This window comes from Bos indicus x Bos taurus, chromosome 13 (genome assembly GCF_003369695.1).
Source record: "Bos indicus x Bos taurus breed Angus x Brahman F1 hybrid chromosome 13, Bos_hybrid_MaternalHap_v2.0, whole genome shotgun sequence".
NCBI lineage: Eukaryota > Metazoa > Chordata > Mammalia > Artiodactyla > Bovidae > Bos > Bos indicus x Bos taurus.
Genome location: NC_040088.1, coordinates 65,868,712 through 65,888,241, shown reverse-complemented (window position 1 = coordinate 65,888,241; position 19,530 = coordinate 65,868,712). Strand labels below are relative to the sequence as shown.

The window sequence follows — 19,530 nt, the reverse complement described above, 5'->3', positions numbered from 1 at the left end:
CCATGGACTGTAGACTGCCAGGCTCCTCTGTCCACGGGATTCTCCAGGCAGGAATACTGGAGTGGGTTGCCATTTCCTTCTCCAGAGGATCTTTCCAATCCAAGAATCAAACCCAGGTCTCCTGCATTGCAGGCAGATTCTTTACCGACTGAGCTATGAGGGAAGCCCCTTAATTACTGGGGAAGCCCCTTAATTAATGAAGTTAAAGACGCTCAGTCTGACTTTTTGCGAAGTCTGACTCTTTGCGAGAGTCCATGCCAGAATACGGGAGTGGGTAGCCTTTCCCTTCTCTAGGGGATCTTCCCAACCCAGCGATTGAACCGAGGTCTCCCCCACTGCAGGCAGATTCTTTACCAGATGAGCGCCTAGCGCTCTAACAGCTATCTACACACAGAGTAATCCCATCGCTCCTCTGAAATGCCTTGGGAGTGAAGAGCGAGCCTCCCGCCCCAGAGCCCCCTTGCTGCCCGCCCTTCCCCGGCAGGGAGGGGAGGGTGTTTGCATGGCCGGCTCCCCGGTGGGGCTACACTCACCGCAGCCCTCAGGGCGCGGCTCTAACGCCCGGGCTACCCCGTCCCCACCTCCCCGGTGTAACTCGCACCTGAGCTCCAGCAGCCCGTCTCCCGGTCTCTCTGCGCGCCACCGGGGCGAGAGGCCCACCGCGCAGTCCGCGCGCACAGAGGCTTCGAGGACGCGGGGCGGCCGGGGTCGCTGAGGAAGTGGCGGCGTCCCCGGCGCGCGGGAAGCCGCCGAAACCGACCTGCCCACAGCCACGGAGTGGAACCCCAGGCACACCCGCCATCTCGCACGCGGTTGTGCAGCCCCAGAGCAGCGGCCGCGGGAGACGCCCGCCCGCCCCCGCCCTCACGGCGCCCCGCCTCAGGCAGCCTTCCCTCGGCCGCGCGGGGCAGCTCCCGGGCCGGCTCCACGGGCTTCTCGCAGAACACGGCGCGGGCTCCGGGCGGAGAGCTTAGGCCGGGCCTCTGCGAGGGTCGGCGGCGCGCAGGGGGCGTGTGAGCGGCCAGCACCTGCCCGCGCCTGGGGGCGGGGTTGTGTGGGCGGCGAGCCCGGCGGGCGCCTGCGCCGGGGGCGTGCGGCCGGGGAGCGCGGGCCGGCGTTGGGGGTTGTGAGAGCCGGAGCGCCGCCCGGCGCACTGGGGTGAGGGCGGCGCGTGAGCGGCTTGCCGGGCCGTTGGGGAGCGGGGAGCCTGGCCATTGGGGAGCGGGGAGAGGGGTGCGTGTGAGCGGCGAGCCGGGCCGTTGGGGAGCGGGGAGAGGGGTGCGTGTGAGTGGGGAGCGTGAGCCGCTGAGCCGAGAGCGTGTGAGCGGGGAGCCAGTTCGCTGGGGAGTGGGGAGAGGGGTGCGTGAGAGCGGGGAGCGTGAGCCGAGAGCGTGTGAGCGGCGAGCCGGGCCGTTGGGGAGCGGGGGGAGGGGTGCGTGTAAGCGGGGAGCCAGGCCGGCGCCGCAGGGGTCGTGTGAGCCCTGTTGGTGGGAAAGGCGCGACGGCGCCCGGGGGCCCTGTGAACCGGGCACGGGGCCCTGTCAGTGGAAAACGCGCGCCGGCGCCCCGGGGCCCTGTGAGCCGGGAGGGCGGACAGTCACCCTCTGGCCTGAGGGGCGAGCAGCTGGCAGTCGAACCCGGGCCCCCTCCGCGTGGGGCCGGCGAAGCGCCCGGAGAAAGCTGTGAGGCGCCAGCAGTGGACTTGGCCAGTGCCTGCGTCCCGCTGCCACCGGGCTCCTAATTGTTTTTAATTTGAGGATAATGACAATATCCTGATTTTTCTACCCTACACTTTGGGTTCTGAAGTGACGTTTATCTAAAAATTGGTGTATTCCAGGTCAGTCTTACAGCCAAATGTTTGTGTCCCTTCCTTCCGTTCTCCCCTCGATTTTTGTTGGAGTACAGTTGATTTACAATATTGTGTTAGTGTCAGGTGTGCCGCAGACTGAATCAGTTACGTGTATATATCAGCTCTTTAAAAAGCGTTTTTTCCGTATGGGCTCTTACAGAGTGTTGAGTTCCCTGTGCTGTACGGTTGGTCCTCATTAGTTATCTATTTCCTACACAATAGTGTGTATGTGTCAGTCCCAGTCTCCCAACCAAATGTATGTTTCTTTGGTACATGTGCACCTGTAAAACTGCTAGAGAGCGTCAGAGAGCAACAGGCTGAATTGTGTTTTTTTTTTTTTTTTTACCACTTTGGCCTTGAAAAGAGAGTTCTTGAAACTTGAAAGTATTACTGCGTTTAAATTGTCAAGTTGATCTGCAAGGAACATTTCAAGAGACTCAAAAGTATGGGGGATAGTGATAAATCTGTGGGCTTATGACAACAGCAGTTTGCTTTAGTGATGTTTTAACAAGGGCTTCCCTGGTCGCTCAGTTGGTAAAGCATCCGCCTGCAGTACAGGAGACCCCGGTTCGATTCCTGGGTCGGGAAGATCTGGAGAAGGGAAAGGCTACCCACTCCAGTATTCTGGCCTGGAGAGTTCCATGGACTGTACAGGGCATGGGGTGGCAAAGAGTCAGAGACAACTGAGCGACTTTTACTTTTATGCTAATAATACAAAGCATTTTGGATGTGCGGAGTACCTTTATGGCAGCCATACTTGAAGTAACAGAAAGTAAGGGTGCCCTGTTTGAAGGTGGCACCAATGGAAGGAGATAGGAAGGGCCTGCTCTCTTCGTTGCAGGCGGCTGCTGCCTGGTGATCCAGCACCTTGCCTGAAGTCAGCATCCTGGTTCTGACACTTAGGAGCTGTGGGATCTTGGCAAAACCTGTCTTACCTGGATTACACGTGGGCAGTTTGTAAAAGTAGGATATTTTCTTAGAAAGGGTTTAGGAAATCTTCATGCAACTCAGTGTTCATTTTAACAGAGCATCTCTGAGAGCCTTCCACAGAAGTATGTGGATCATTTATCTGGAGCTGCTGGTCAAAGAGGAAAAGAAGACATTAAATGGACAAGTAGAAGGTAAGAACTAGATTTGATAGGTCACTTGACAGAACGTTGAATTAAAATGGGACTGCTGAAGTATTCTAATAGCCAAAGCAAATCACCTGTCGGATGTGTAGTGAGGAAAAAGTCGAGGAGGGATATAGTGTATCTTATCAGGTGTCAGCCACAGATTAAATTGAGAATGCCATTTAAGGAGCTAAATTATGAGTTCCTGGACTTCCTTGGAGGTCTGGTCCAATGGTTAAGACTGTGCAGTTAAGACTCTGATGCAGGGGGTGCAGTTTCGATCCCTGGTCAGTGTGATCATGGCTGAAAGAAAAAAATTACTAGTTGTGTTTCAAGATACTCTACAACCTCAGGAAGGTTGAGAAATAAGAGGAAAGAGGGAATGAAGGATGAGAGAGGCATAGGGTTCAGGGAGGAAATGAAGGAAAAGAAAGCAAGGGTCTATGGGGGAAGGTGGCAAGAAATAAGTTAGGTCTTTAGAAAAAGGGAGAGTATTTGACATGGGTGATGAATTTGAAGTGAGCTTGTCCGAGAGGAACAGCAGAGTTTTCCTCGTCTTATTGTTTTTCTGCCTGTGAGAAGGCATTCAGGATTGAGGTCCCTGGGCACGCAGAGCTGTGTGTTAGCCTCTGTGCAGGAACATGGGCATAGGCACTCAGCTGTAAATGTGTGCAAATTGATGTCATATGAGATGATGCTACTTCATAGGATGGTGTCACCTAGGCCAAAACAAAAGAACTGGAAGGAAAGAGAGAGCAGGGGCCATGATGGGGAGATCAAGGAACCTACAGCCTGATACAGTGTCCACTGGAAGTTTCCAGCTTCTAATGCAGTTTCAATTTGGAGGGAAGTGTCTCCAAAGTGAGGGTAGAGTGAAGGTATGTTGCTGCTGCTGCTAGGTCGCATCAGTTATGTCCAACTCTGGGCGACCCCATAAACGGCAGCCCACCAGGCTTTTCCATCCATGGGGTTTCCCAGGCAAGAGTACTGGAGTGGGTTGCCATTGCCTTCTCCTGAGGGTAAGTTGAGGCTAAGATTTTAGAAGAATAAATTAAGTTGAGGTCATGTAGAAGCAGGCTCAGTGTAGACCAGAGTTTCTCACATTTGAATTAGTTGCCTGGGGACCTTGTGGGAAGTGTACTTGCTGAGCAGGAGGTCTGAGATTCTGTGTTTCTAACAGGCTTTCTGAGTAACAAGGGTGTAGCCTTGCCTTTAGAGAAATCTGGAAGAGGAGCATCGGATAGTGCAGGACAGAATAGGATCAAGAAAAAGCATTATTTTGTTTTTCTTTCTGAGCGTGTTTATAGCCAGAGGGAAGCAAAGAGTTGCAGTAGCAATGACGGTGTAAGATACCATTGCTAAGCAGAGAGGGGAAAAGAAGTGGTGGAGATGATCCATAGAAGGAATGTAAAGGGGGAAGAATTCAGGCCGCAGATCCAGAGATTACCCTTTGGAAAGGAGAGATTCTAGTGACAGGAGGAAGAGAGGAAAGTAAGTCCTTAGGGAGGTGAGTTTGGAGTTGATGAGGACACTTGAGAGAATTCCTTCTACATGGCTCCAGTGTATTTCCAGTGAAAAGAGAAAAGATCATTGTTGCTCCAGAGAATACTGGGGGTGGGGGAGAAGGGTGGTGGTGCTAGAAGTAGGGGAAACCCCACCCCTCTAAGTAACTCTCAGGCATCAGACGTATATGTTGTACTGGTGTTTGTTATTTGAAGTAGACTAATTCGAATATGGAAGGCATTGACTTTTTTTTTTTAAGATAGCTGATTTTTTGGCAGTTGTTTCACAGAAATCCTCTGAAGCATTAGCATGATGTCGCAAACAAACTAAGTTTTGAAACAAGACAGATTAATAGGGTTCATCCCCTAAATGCTAGAAGTGTTATTTTCAATAAATACTACACTGATTTTGAAACATGCAAGATTTTTAATATCTAATAATTCTGTGGCAATTAAATTATTCATAAAGTTCTTATGGAATACAGAATAGGCAACAAACAGATTGAGTGAATCAATGTAAGTAATACTAGAAAAGTAAAAAGTAGAAAAAATGAGACAAACTAGTTAGTCTTCATGAAGAGACGCTTACAGTGAGTAACGTGTAAGATACAATAAGCTGTGAAGCAGTAGTGAGTTTGAGGGGAGAGGACAACGTGGAAGTGATTCTCTGAAATAAGAGTTTGTAGAAGGTCGTCAGAGTTGTATTCTTCCTCACATTCTAATAAATGGAGACTTTGTTTTCGTATTTTTCAGGTTGGGATTCTACTGGTTTGAGCCTCAGTAGTGAGACTTGTCAAAGAGCCAGGCATTTGCAAGTTGATGATCAGTGTCTGTTGATTTCACAATCAATGACCAAAAATCAGTCAGCATCCACAGAATTGGGACAGATGACCTTGTTAGGTAGTTAGAATAGGAAAAAGGAGTCCAGAATGGCAGTGGCTAAAAGACAAGGAAGGGTAGAGCCCACAAAGATAGAACAAAGGAAGGTCCAAGGACCAGAGTGAGGACCTCAGGTAGAAAAAAACAGCACTCCTGGCTAGCCCAGTTTACATGGGGCAAGCCCAGGGGGAGGAAAAAAACATATAAAAAGAGAAGCCAAAGGTCCAGGGGTCTCTGTCCCATGCGTGCGTGCTCTGTCTCTCTCCCTCTCTCTCTTCGTCTCTTCTCTTCGTGTCTTTTGGGTTGGCATGCCCTCATGCCTTGAGGATGTATTTTCCTTTATTTTCTAAGTAAAACTGAGCTGTAACATGGAGCTACAACACTGTCTGAGAGCTGTGACACGCTGAGGGCTTTAACGTCCTTCACTTCAAATGTTTATTGTGACAAGACAGAACCGAGGAAATTACACACTCCCCTGACAACCTTAATAGATAAAGAAAAGGTGAATATTGGAGTGGTGTTTCTGGCAGGGACTTACACGCTCTATCAGCTGCGCAGGTCTCAGCTGCCAGAAAACAGAGAAAGCAAACAAGGTAGTGAAGAAGCCCAGCGCTTTCAGCCCTGGGCCACCTGGGCACTGACGTTTCCAAAATTAGATATTGTGGCAAAATCTACCGTGTGCTGACTCCTTTTATGCCACCTACAGGCAAACGGTATTTCTTAGAAAGGTGTTTGCATTCTTCCTCTTACCATAGTAAGACCATCATACATGACAAAGAGAGTTAGGAGAAAGTAAATTCATTTCGGCTAGTATGTAGCATACCTGAGAGTGTGTAGCAGGATTACATTTAGAATTTTGCATCTAGTTGGGAGACCTACGTAGACATCTAGAGATTGCCTTCTCAAAATGTAGCTTCTTAGATATATTTTTACATAGCTCTGAATTCATAAGTGTTCATTATAAATTATACTCAGTATGACTGCAAGAGCACCTCTGAAGCCAAATGCTAAAATATTTCTTGTGTTTTCTATATGACTTTATATATTTTAGAATTGGCTTTCTGAGTGACAATGGGAGTCATGGGAAATTTGCTACATAATTCCTCCTCAGTTGTATCCATCTAATATATCAACTTGTTTTATTATTTGTAATGAATTAATAGTTCAGAAGGAATATTGGTTTTAAGGAGTGCTGGAGGCCTGGCGTGCTGCGATTCATGGGGTCACAAAGAGTCGGACACGACTGAGCGACTGATCTGATTTGATCTGTATCATTTAAAAGCAGTATATAGAAAAGCAATTCTTATTCTACTGCGATGCCCAGCCTATTGAATAACCACATCTAATACGTGTTGTCCATAAATACCAATTAATTTAGTGCCTTCAATCAGTCATACAATCAGGGCTATGGTAAGAAATCATACACTGTTTCTTTTTTCACTCCTATCGTTTTTTTCTTTTCCTTCCTCACCTGTAGAAGTTACCTTTGCATTTACAAGATTCTCTCCTAGAATAGTGACTACAAGCTATAAACTCAAAGTGTTTTTTTTGTATTTTTTTACATCTCTACAAGTGACTTGTTTGCTGTTGTTTCTCAGTGAGCTTGGTAGGTCCAAGAAGCACAAATTCAAATAAAACACCTACACATATCCTTGCAACACTGGAAGATGTGACATAGGAAAGCCACCAAATAAATAGAAGCAACTTCAGATGGTTCATGCATATCATTTCTTTTCTCAGTCGATACCTTTTATCGAGTAACCGGCAGAGTCTACTCCTTCAGGGTCCCAGGATTTGTACATGTATTGATTTCATAAAGATTTATTCTGTACTCAACCCAGAAAGTTTTATATCCTAAATATTTCTGGAAACACTCCCCCAGTTCAGGCCTGCATCACCTTTTTTTTTTTTCATTATTAATGCCTTCAGATTCTTCTCCCCCCATTTATTTGTATGCCCTTCAAATTCCATCTCCTGTAGTGTTTCGAGTCACCTGTCTAAACAGCACATGTGACCATGAACCACTCGTTAAATCACATTAATATCTAGACATCTGAAAGTGACACGTGATGCTTTCATAATCTGACTTCTGCCTGACTCTCCACCTCTCGTCCTTTCTGTCCTTTGCTCTGGAATCCTGAACTTCTGTGGATGGCCTCCTCACCTGTCCTTGTACTTTGAACAAATATTTACCCTCTCATGTGTGTGCTTCTCTCCCCATCTTGCTGCAGCCTTCCGTGCTCTCCCTCACCTGCCCTCTGTTCCCTTGAACTGTAAGTCTGCGCTCAGGCAGTACCTCTTGAAAAGCCATCCCTGATACCTTTTATCTACATTTTTCTTTAAACTCCAGTGTCTCATACTGAGTAGGAACCCAAAAAATAATTATTGAATAAAAGAATTAAAGACTTATGTATACCAGCATGATTTTTAAGTGCCTGTCCTCTGCAGTCTAAGGGCCAAGAGGGTAGACATGTGAAGAAATAATTTACATTCAGGTGATGAAAATACACTTGAAAAATCTATAAAGTCCTAAGGTAGCTACAAGGAAAGAGATACCTGTTTATCTGGGGAAAGACAGCTGTAATCAAGGATAACTTTACAAAGCAGGCTGAGTCTTAAAAGATGAAAAGTAATTTGTTAGGAAAGAAGCATTTCAATTTAAGAAATTGAGAAAAGGAAAATCAAGGAATTTTGTAAACTGTGAGTAATGTTGCAGTTGAAGCTTGGCGTGTTGTTATAAAAGGTCCTGTTATGAAGTAGAGAAGAGAAGATATTGTGGCTTTATATATATGTCCTGTATTTTGAAATTTTGTTTGGTTTCTGATTGTTTTGTTCACTGATGTTTGGGTGAATTTGTGAATGAATCCTTGAGATGTTTGTGTGCCTGTAACCTGATGAATTCTGGTATTTCCCACAAGGTTTCTTGAAGTCTGAGATCATTGGAAGTATTTCTTAAAGAAGTAAATATTCAGCTGAAGATTAAGATTGATATAAGCTGTCATTTGATAGAATGTTTTAAATATTCTGTCCTTTATCTAAATATTCTAAGTAATTAAAAAAAATTACAGATCTGTCAGCAGAACTAGACTTAGAAATGACATGAGAGGAAGAAGAAAAATGTGATGGAGATGAAAATAATCATTCACAGGTGTGTAAAAATGTAAATTTGAATTTCTGGTTTAATACTGTTTTCTTTAACAACATAATACAGTTTGCTGCAGAGTTCATAACAAATAAAATTTCCTTTCAAAAGTAGCCTTTTAGAATCGACAGATGATCACTTAAGTTTTTATAGCACTTCAGTGAGAAAACTTAAAATATTGTTAGAATCTATTATAATTTATAGCTTGTGTTTGGAATTGAGGCAAAAAACTCTCTTGGCTATTGTTTACTTCTTCCGTTTTTATAATTTCTTTACATGATAAAGAAGGTGAGATCAAATACTGAATACTAGGACTAAAGAATTGAATTTATGAACAATAGGACAATGATAGTCCCTAACCTAGATACGTGTAAAGAGAAAGCATTGCCAGTGGTCAAGGTTTTCCATTGAAACTGCCAGTCACTGACGCCAAGACTAAAGATTCATATCTGTCTGATATCTCGGCATAGTTGACTTCAGTTCAATTCAGTTCAGTCGCTCAGTCATGTCCAATTCTTTGTGACCCTGTGGACTGCAGCACGCCAGGCCTCCCTGTCCGTCACCAGTTCTCGGAGTTTACCCAAACTTAGGTCCATTGAGTCGGTGATGCCATCCAACCATCTCATCCTCTGTCGTCCCCTTCTCCTCCTGCCCCCAATCCTCCCCAGCATCAAGGTCTTTTCAAATGAGTCAGCTCTTCGCATCAAGTGGCCAAAGTATTGGAGTTTCAGCTTCAACATCAGTTCTTCCAGTGAACACTCAGGACTGACCTCCTTTAGGATGGACTTAGGGATGAATATTCAGCGACAGAGTAGGTCATAGAATCAGCCCAACTGCCTATTAAAAGAATTGAACCTTCCAGGTTGGACCTTTGGTGTTAGGGTACAAATAATAACTTTATAACTTATTTCATTTCCAGGTGGGAAATCAGTAAATATTATTAAAAATGCTTTATCCACTTTCATCAGTGGCTGTTAAGATTTAATATAACTGAATGTAGGGTTTTCCCAGGTAGCTCAGCTGGTAAAGAATCCACGAGCAATGCAGGAGACCCCGGTTCAATTCCCGGGTCAGGATGTTCCCCTGGTGAAAAGGATAGGATACCCACTCCAGTATTGTTGGGAGACCTGGGTTCAATCCCTGGGTTGGGAAGATCCCCTGAAGGAGGTTGTGGCAACCCACTCCATATTCTTGCCTGGAGAGTCCCTGTGGACAGAGGATCTGGGCAGGCTACAGTCCTAGGGGATGCAAAGAGTCACAGACAGGACTGAGCACACATGTAACTCAAGGTAAGCAGGTAATATGTATCGACGTATAACATTACCATTATATATAATTTGCGTTTATTTAGGAATTGGTTCCTCTTTCTGATGGGTGTTAATAGATTTTGGCTCCTAGTAATATAAAGTTTGTCTGTTCTCCAGATATTAGTCCTTAAAAAGAAAAAGCTTTCAAATGTGCTGTAGGGACTCCCTGTTTAAGATATACTGATGGGAAATATTTTTAAGGGAAGCCAGCCTTTATAACATTAAAAATCATCTCCTAATTCATTTTTGGTAGATTTAATACACATGAATTAATTCAAACAAACAGGGACAAAATTGGGTTTTGAGTTCACGTTTTTCTCCTATTTTCAGGTAAGGCACGTTATTTTTCACTTAACCGTGAAAGGGTAAGGTGAGGACGAGTGCCTTTGGCCAGAAGTCATTTCAGTGACTAGTCCCCTTGGAAGCTGAACTGTATCGCATACACGTAAACAGCTCCATAGGCACTATTTCCTGGGACAGGCAATGGAGAACTGGATGGTAACTGAAGAGGAATGGGGAGTTCAAAGGAGTTTCTTGTTTTATATTCAGAGGGGAGCTTTTAGTGTATACATGCTTTTGGAAATGAGCCAGCAGAGGACGTGTTCATTGAGTTCAATCTTGTTTCCATTTCTGATATTAGAAAGCTTATTGATTGTATGACATTATCTTTAAACTGTTACGGTAAACTAGTTGTACATAATACTTCTGTTCATATATAGTTTTATGGTAAGGGCTTGTTCATTGGTTCTGAAGTGTAATATTCTTATGTAATTGAATATGGAGATGATTACTTCAATTAATTCTATCATACACAGATTTTTAAAAATTATAGAATCATGAATATACAAACACTTAGGCTATACTGAATAGGATTGAATCATTCCTTGATTCTGGATGATCATACCATCATGAGTAGCTATGGTTTTGTAAGGTACTCTGAAACACCACATCATATTAACTTCATGTTGTTTATAGATTCCTGGGAAAAGGGGAAATTTTTGTTTATATTCAGTAGAAAAAGCTATTGACAATCTTTCATTAATTATTATTTTTGGGTCATAAAGTTCTAAATTACTAAAACCATCCTTCCCATCCTAAGAGTGTCGTTAACACGTCTGCTCAATAAGTGTGTGTCGGATGCATGAAGAAACAGCAGAATGGTTACATGAATGCCTACTGATGAATTTCTTTATGAAAAGCAAGTCTTTATTGCAAGTAGATTTCCAATATTGCCTACATGGAAAGATGTTTGATTTTTTTATAGTATACTAACGCATATATATGGAATTTAGAAAGATGGTAACAATAACCCTGTATACGAGACAACAAAAGAGATACTGATGTATAGAACAGTCTTTTGGACTCTGTGGGAGAGGGAGAGGGTGGGATGATTTGGGAGAATGGCATTGAAATACGTATAATATCATATATAGAACGAGTCGCCAGTCCAGGTTCGATGCACGATACTGGATGCTTGGGGCTGGTGCACTGGGATGACCCAGAGGGATGGTATGGGGAGGGAGGAGGGAGGAGGGTTCAGGATGGGGAACACATGTATACCTGTGGTGGATTCATTTCGATGTTTGGCAAAACCAGTACAATATTGTAAAGTTTAAAAATAAAATAAAATTTAAAAAAATGTTAAGATTAAGAAATTATCTATAGTTATTGGTAGACATTGAATAATAATATAGGTTCATTTGCTATCATATTACTTAGAAAGACTTATTTAAATCTTGCTTTCTCAGCATGTTTTGGAACCACAGTGTTGAGGCCAGATTTCCTGGGTTTGAATTCTGGGTCTGTTGGTGACCTGCTGTGTGGGCTTGGACAAGATCCTCAGCCTTTCTGTGCTCCATTTCTCCCTGTGTAGAGGACCTAATGTATTACCTGTCTCCGAGAATTACTGTGAGGATTAAAAATGCCTTAAGACATGTCAAGTGCTTATAATAATGCATAGCAGTTGCATTGGAAGTCCTCAGAACGCTAATAGCATGATTATTATGGATTTCTTAAAAATGGGTTTCTTTCTTATAAGGAATGAAGGAATACCTCCCAGATAGGTTTTATTGCCATAAAAGGTAGTTCTTATTGAAAATGACAACTGCCAAAAACCCTGGTATACTGCTTCCTATCAAATAACACAAGTAACGTTATGTTTTTCCTTTTCCTTTGATCTAAATTCAGTGCTTTATTAGTATTATTCATATATTTTCTTTGTCCATTAATGCTGCTGCTGCTGCTGCTGCTGCCAAGTCGCTTCAGTCGTGTCCGACTCTGCGCGACCCCATAGACGGCAGCCCCCCAGGCTCCCCCGTCCCTGGGATTCTCCAGCCAAGAACACTGGAGTGAGTTGCCATTTCCTTCTCCAATGCATGAAAGTGAAAATTGAAAGTGAAGTCGCTCAGTCGTGTCCGACTCTTAGCGACCCCATTAATGCTACTCTTATTTATTGTTTAATCCTTTAGTAAAAAACTACTTCCCAGTACAATGGTTTTATGTAAAAAGCCAAAGTTTAGGTATTGTTTGTATTTTTAAGTATTTAATATTAGCCTGAAAAGAACCATTTGTCATTTTAGGGCTGTAAAGAAAGCATTAATGAAAAGAACAAGGTATAATAAAAAAGTTAATTAAAAAAATATTATCCTAGTAAAAAATCTTTTGTAAAAGGAATAGTGGCAAAAGAGAAAATCTTCATTTGTTGTAGAGACATATACTTTGAGAACTTGATTTAGAAACACTATTGATCAAATCATCATTTTGATAAAAATCTGTCCTTTTAAGAAGTGTTTGTTTTTCATTTAATGATGCACTATTTATCACCTTTGTACAGTTAGTATATTTTATAAATAATTTAAGGATACTGTGAAACAGTATTGTTTATGTGTAGGTCAAAGCACAGATTAATGACGTGAGCTACCTGAATGACTTAGTCATCTGAAAGTGCTTCCGAGGATGGTGATGTCTTTACTCTAAGAATTCCACGTTGCAAGTAGAACCACTTGGCTTGAGGTATAAAGGTGGGACCGTGGTGTAAATGTCAATATGAAGCCTGTTTGTGTATGGTGTAGTAATATAGGCTTACCTTGTCTAGTACTGCTCTAGAGTTACGGATATATTACAGTGCTGTGCATCTTAGAAATATGTTTTGTGTTAAAAGACAAATATGTTTTGTGTTAAAAGTGAGTGTATACCCTGAGCCTATGATCATTCTTATTGTACCTGAATTTATAATTACTATATATATATGTATATATGTAATTATTTTATTTCTCTTTCTCTTCTACTAGACTGCAAGCTAAACAAGAGCCAGGGTTATCTGTTTTATCTGGAGAGCTTAGAATAATGTCTTCCACTTGACAGACACTCAATATCTATTCAGTGTATGGAGGAGTGAATATGAAAGGCACAGTCCTTTATACTCAAAAATTACTCATATCAAGGTGTTTCTTGTTTCTTTGTGTTTTCTTCTTGTTGCAGATTGTGTTAGCTTGTTGAAAATATGGGATGCAATTCTTTTGTGTGAAAGATAAATGGAACTTTAAAAAAGCCACTGTGAACTACTTAGAGGAGAAATTAAAAAACTGGAAAATAAGGTTGGTGAGCTACAGAAAGAACTGTCTGAAAGAAAAGAAGTGAATCACAGTAGGGCATCAGAAAGTGGAGTGGCAACGAGAGCTCGGTAGACTGAGGTACTGTGCATCCTAGTTTTAAAGAAATATTTGAACTGTTATTTACTTTAATACTGCGGAGACGTACTTGTGTTATAATTTTTAACTTACCCTCTGGGATTCTACAGGGGAGAATACGTCGTTAGTATTGTGGAGTGTGAAATTCATGGAAATAATGTAAGTTCTTAACAGTGAATGCTTCTAATGACTTAATGTATATTTTTCCAAATGATCATTTTCATGATCATACAGAAGTCCACCATAAGGGAAACCTCATTCATGATTCAACAGATTGACTTTCGGTTGTTTTCCACTTTCCTGTCTTATGTTTAATACTACAAGGAACATCTTTTCTACAGATTCATTTCTAATTATTTTGAATTCATTTTCTTCAATAATAGCATATTATTTGGTTAAAGTATGAGAACGTTTGGAAACAGTCTTTGATCCATATTTCTAAACTATTCTTAAGAAAGTTTAGATTACTTTTCATTCCCACCCACAGAAGGATAAAGTAGCCATTTTTCTCAAGACAGAAAAGAAAAAAATATTTATGCTGTTTTATTCTTAACCCTCTGCATGAAAACAGTGATCATTATTAAGTGTTCTTCATTGTATTTCCTCCCAATGTACTATTTTAAACATTATGAGGAGGGAATGAAAGTTACTGCAGCAGCGAATAGTCTCATGCTTTTTTAAGAAGAGCTCTATAAATTTTGCAGTTTGACCTTAAAGCAAGAAGAATAGAATAGAAGAAATGCTGATATGTTATATGAAAAAATTAGGGAGCAATTAAGAAGAAAGGAAGACCAATATAGTAAAGAAGTTGAAATGAACAGCAACTAGAACTCACTCTCAGAGCTCTAGATGGAACTGAAGACTGAGAAATGATCTGAATCAGGTAGAGTAATTGTTGGTGAAAATTTCTAGCACCATTTTGTCAATATTATTTATAATATCCCTTTTATTTCATATGTATTATTTAGATTTCAAACAAAATGTTATCTCAACCTAGGTATGAACTGTGACATTCAGAGTTTATGTGATGAGTTTCTTGCCATTCTTGGCTTCTACTAGATGCTGTGTATGTGTTTTCTGCGTGGAGGATTGGATGTAACTTGAGCTTAATTATTAACATAATGATTGGCACTTTTGATACATTAGACAAAGTAATCTTCTTAATTCCAATCCACGTCTTAATTTTGGCTTTTTAAATGTTAAAATACAGGCTAACTTGCCTTGAGACTGTGAAGGAACTAGTTAAATGTTTTGTAAAGAGATTTCCTTTCACAATACTATATCTGCATGTTTTTGCTCTGTGATAAATTTAGCAGACATTTAAATTAAAATTCGAGTTACTCACATGGGATAAAGATCCTTGTGCTTTAAAAGGCTACTTCCTTTAAACAGTTTTATTTCATTTTATATTCTGCTTCTAAGCTTTTAACTGTTTTTTTTTTTCTTTTAATGATATGGGCCCAAAAACTACATATAGTGTCTCTCCAGGTTATGGAAGGGCAACATATGACACTCAGAAGCAGCTTTCTGGAGAACGGAATGCCAGAATCTTACAGGAGGGAATCCTGGCCAATCACTTGCCAGACAAAAGCAGAAAGAAATGGCCAATAAGGAAATGAACTCTGGGGTATTTTCTGTAGTCATTTATGTGTGTGTATGTATCTGTGTATGTATATATTTTATAAACGAAGAGTATGTACCTTAGAAAGTATAGAGGCTTGTGAAAGCCTATACATCTATATTTTGAGGAGGGATGTCATTTTTCATGTGTCAGATAAAGTAATGCTTGTAATTCACATCCATTTGTCTATAGCAGTCAGGTAGGGACATTCGATGACCTTATCCAAGGAGAGGCCTTTAATATTTTCCATAGGAATTGATCTCAAAATTATTGCAACTATATTGGAGGAGCTGGCACCCTCCTCTGATTGCAGTTTAGGCCAGGAAGACGGTGTGTGCTCCCCCATCGACTGCGCTACACACCCAAGTCCCTCTGCTTTGGAGTGAGTGTGTGCATCACTCCATGCACGTCGTCACCTTCAGTGTCTAAATCAGAGTCCGTTCTTGGCTCCACTGTCATTTCTTTAACCAATGCCCTGTCAACGACCTTTGCACATCATTTACAGTTTTCCAACTTGTAAAAACTGCAAGATCAGTTGTAAAAACATTTTTGAACACTTTAAAAAAAGTAACTTCTTCAGAATAAACTTATAAAAGTCCCTCCTCCTCTGCTCCCCCACGAAGAAAAACCATACCTCTTCTGCTAGCAATGCTGCTAAGTCCCTTCAGTCGTGTCCGAATTTGTGCGACCCCATAGACGGCAGCCCACCAGGCTCCCCCATCCCTGGGATTCTCCAGGCGAGAACACTGGAGTGGGTTGCCATTTCCTTCTCCAATGCATGAAAGTGAAAAGTGAAACTGAAGTCACTCAGTCATGTCCAACCCTCAGCGACCCCATGGACTGCAGCCCACCAGCCTTCTCCGTCCATGGGATAGATACTCTTAATTTTTGGCAGTGATTTCCCTTCCTTGATAGATCATTGGGGTAGTTTATAACTTCCTCTGATGGTAAGGAGGAAAAGTATAGGCAATTCGGAGACTGTATTGTGGATGTCATTCTTGTAAGAAAATTAACACTTTGCTCTATGTAGTGTCCTATTTTAGTACAAGGAACTTCTGAAAACAGTGATAGATATGACATAAATATTTAGTGATAATAAGTGTTTTTCATTGTCTATTGCATTATCTTACTATTTTAAACATTACAAAAAAGTATTGAAAGTTATGGAAGCAGCAAATAATCTCAGGATTGTCTAAGAAGAGCTCTCTAAATTTTACCTATTTACCATTAGTGTATGCAGCATGAGTGAAATAAGAGGCTTATTTTGTATCGATATGTTTGTACTAGAGAAGTAACTGTGGTTGGATGTAAGAGGACTAGTAGAGTCAGAAGACCTGGTGAAAAACCTGCACCTTACTTATATTTCTAACTTCTTCCTTTCCAGAATCATTTTAGCTAATGAGTTAACTGATGTTTGTAGAAGTGCTTAGTGCAGCTATCAATAAGTATAATTCTTGTAGTGGACTATTACAATGTTAGAATGGAAGCATATTCTCAAGAACAATTTTTTTTTTTACAAAATTTGATCTGTTTAGATATGTACAGAGCTAAGGCTCTTACTTTGGGGTAGCTGTATAGGTTAGGTATCAGATGTATTTTTTTTTTTTTAAAGCTATCAAGTGGTTGTGTTTATTGGAGGTATTTGTTATATTTCTTGTGATAATTTTATTTTTCTTCATGTCAATTTATTTTGGGAAATATTTCAGCCTTGAATCATTTATTCTTATGGCCTGTCAACTGTTTAAAGGCATCTACTTGTCATTCAATCATAATTTGGGACTCAAGTGCTGAGCTTTACCCAAACACTTCTTGATTTGCTCTTCCATCTGCTATTTATGATTTACTTAGAACATTTTTGCAAACAATTTGCTCATAATTCTCATTTTCAGTTCAGTCAGTTCAGTTCAGTCACTCAGTCATGTCCAACTCTTTAAGACCCCATGGACTGCAGCACACCAGGCCTCCCTGTCCATCACCAACATTTGGAGTTTACTCAAACTCATATCCATTGAGTTGGTGATGCCATCCAACCATCTCATCCTCTGTAGTCCCCTTCTCCTCCTGCCCTCAATCTTTCCCAGCATCGTTTCAGTTCAGTTCAGTTGCTCAGTCGTATCTGACTGTTTCAACCCCATGAACCACAGCATGCCAGGCCTTCCTGTCCATCACCAACTCCTGGAGTCCACCCAAACCCATGTCCATCGAGTCGATGATGCCATCCAACCATCTCATCCTCTGTCGTCCCCTTCTCCTTCTGCTCCCAATCCCTCCCAGCATCTGGGTGTTTTCCAATGAGTCAACTGTTCTCATGAGGTGGCCAAAGTATTGGAGTTTCAGCTTCAGCATCAGTCCTTCCAATGAATATTCAGGACTGATTTCCTTTAGGATTGACTGGTTGGATCTCCTTGCAATATAAGGGACTCTCAGGAGTCTTCTCCAACACTACAGTTCAAAAGCATCAATGCATCTGCACTTAGCTTTCTTTATAGTCCAACTCTCATATCCATACATAACCACTAGAAAAACCATAGCCTTGACTAGAAGGACCTTTGTTGGCAGTGTAATGTCTGTGCTTTTTAATATGCTGTCTAGGTTGCTCATAACTTTCCTTCCAAGGAGTAAGCATCTTTTCATTTCATGGCTGCAGTCACCATCTGCAGTGACTTTGGAGCCTGAAAAAAAAGAAAAAAGAAAAAAAAAGTCTACCAGTGTTTCCACTATTTCCCCATGTATTTGCCATGAAGTTATGGGACCAGATGCCATGATCTTCGTTTTCTGAATGTTGAGCTTTAAGCCAACTTTTCACTCTCCTCTTTCACTTTCATCAAGAGGCTCTAGTTCTTCACTTTCTGCCATAAGGTTGGTGTCACCTGCATATCTGAGGTTATTCATATTTTTTCCAGCAATCTTGATTCCAACTTGTGCTTCATCCAGCCCAGCATTTCTAATGATGTACTCAGAATATAAGTTAAATAAGCAGGGTGACAATATACAGCCTTGATGTACTCCTTTCCCCATTTGGAACCAGTCTGTTGTTCCATGTCCAGTTCTAGCTATTGCTTCCTGACCGGCATACAGAATTCTCAAGAGGCAGGTCAGGTGGTCTGGTTTCCCATCTCTTAAGAATTTTCCACAGTTTGTGGTCATCCACACACTCAAAGGATTTATCATAGTCAATAAAGCAGAAGTAGATGTTTTTAGGGAACTCTCTTGCTTTTTCAATGATGCAACGGATGTTGACAATTTGATCTCTGGTTCCTCTGCCTTTTCTACAGCCAGCTTGAACAATGGAAGTTCACGTTTCATGTACTATTGAAGCCTGGCTTGGAGAATTCTCATTTTAAGGATGAATTACTTAGTGTCCACTAAGACTGAAGGGTGGCAGGATTTGAGAGCAGCAGGAATGGAGTGAGTCAGGGAGAGGGCTGTAGGGGCTGCGGTCCGGAGGCAGGTGGAAGCCAGGTTATCGAGGGTCCCTGAAGGCCATGGGAGAAACCTCACTTTCTAAATTTCATTTTTCTTTTATGTTGGAATGCACTTGATTTCCAATGTTGTGTTAGTTTCAGATGTACAGCAAGTTGATTCAGTTTTATGTATACGTATATCCCATCTTTTAGATCCGTTTTCTCATGTAGGTGACTACAGAATATTGAGTAGAGTTCCCTGTGCTATGCTGGTCCTTGTGGTTAGCCAAGAGCAAAGGTGGGGAGGAGGGATAAATTAGGAGTTTGGGATTAACATAGACACACTACTAGATATAAAATAGATAAGCCACAAGGGAATGGCCTCATTTTTTCTCTGAGATAGGAAACTTGGAAAGATCTGAGCGCTGGATAGACTATATGAAGATCTCTGAAGTTAGTTACACCTCTAATAAAGAAGGGCAAAATGTTCCACAGCATGCAATTTTCCACCAGTTGCCCACATTCACATCCATTTCTTTCTGAACATGAGGTGGTGAAGCTCTGCAGATTTATCGGGAGGGGCTGGGCATGGACAGCGAGTCTGCATCTTTTTTCTGAGTAACTTAATATCAGGAAGGCCGGAGGGTGGCCACTTCTGTGTCTGTAACCAGATTCAGTGAGGAGGGAAAAGAAGGTGAGTAGATGTCTGTGGTGATAGTTTTCAAAGTCCATCAGTTCAGTTTAGTTGTTGCTCCGTCATGTCTTGACTCTTTGTGACCCCACGGACTGCATGCAGCACATCAGGTTTCCCTGTCCATCACCAACTCCCAGAGCTTGCTCAAACTCATGTCCATCGAGTCGGTGATGCCATCCAGCCCTCTTATCCTCTGTTGTCCCCTTTTTCTCCTGCCTTCAGTCTTTCCCAGCATCAGGATCTTTTCCATGAGTCTGTTCTTTGCATCAGGTGGCCAAAGTATTAGACCTTCAGCATCAGTCCTTCCATTGAATATTCAGGACTGATTTCC

At 41.9% G+C, this 19,530-nt stretch overlaps 2 protein-coding genes and 1 long non-coding RNA gene across 12 annotated transcripts in view; 2 read left to right on the top strand and 1 right to left on the bottom strand.

The window, feature by feature from the left end:
- Positions 1-1,040, bottom strand: part of LOC113903646 — an 85,464-nt gene extending 84,424 nt beyond the window's left edge. For 2 of the 5 annotated variants that reach the window (XR_003514226.1, XR_003514225.1), the window contains exon 1: positions 602-1,040. This is a non-coding gene — a long non-coding RNA (uncharacterized LOC113903646). The remainder of the gene's footprint in view (positions 1-601) is intronic. The other 3 variants (XR_003514224.1, XR_003514223.1, XR_003514222.1) reach the window with 3 other exon arrangements.
- Positions 1-19,530, top strand: part of LOC113903637 (ankyrin repeat domain-containing protein 26-like) — a 221,593-nt gene that overhangs the window by 111,771 nt on the left and 90,292 nt on the right. The gene's annotated exons all lie outside the window — the stretch shown is intronic.
- Positions 1,090-19,530, top strand: part of LOC113903640 (ankyrin repeat domain-containing protein 26-like) — a 45,865-nt gene continuing 27,424 nt past the window's right edge. The window contains exons 1-8 of one of the 6 annotated variants that reach the window (XR_003514217.1): positions 1,090-1,158; positions 2,876-2,970; positions 8,411-8,490; positions 12,682-12,811; positions 13,272-13,483; positions 13,591-13,639; positions 14,185-14,363; positions 14,969-15,107. The gene's annotated coding sequence lies outside the window, so the exon portion shown is untranslated. Of the gene's footprint in view, positions 1,159-1,510; positions 1,838-2,875; positions 2,971-8,410; positions 8,491-12,099; positions 12,140-12,681; positions 12,812-13,271; positions 13,484-13,590; positions 13,640-14,184; positions 14,364-14,968; positions 15,108-19,530 lie in introns of those variants that run through there. The other 5 variants (XR_003514220.1, XR_003514215.1, XR_003514216.1 and 2 more) reach the window with 5 other exon arrangements.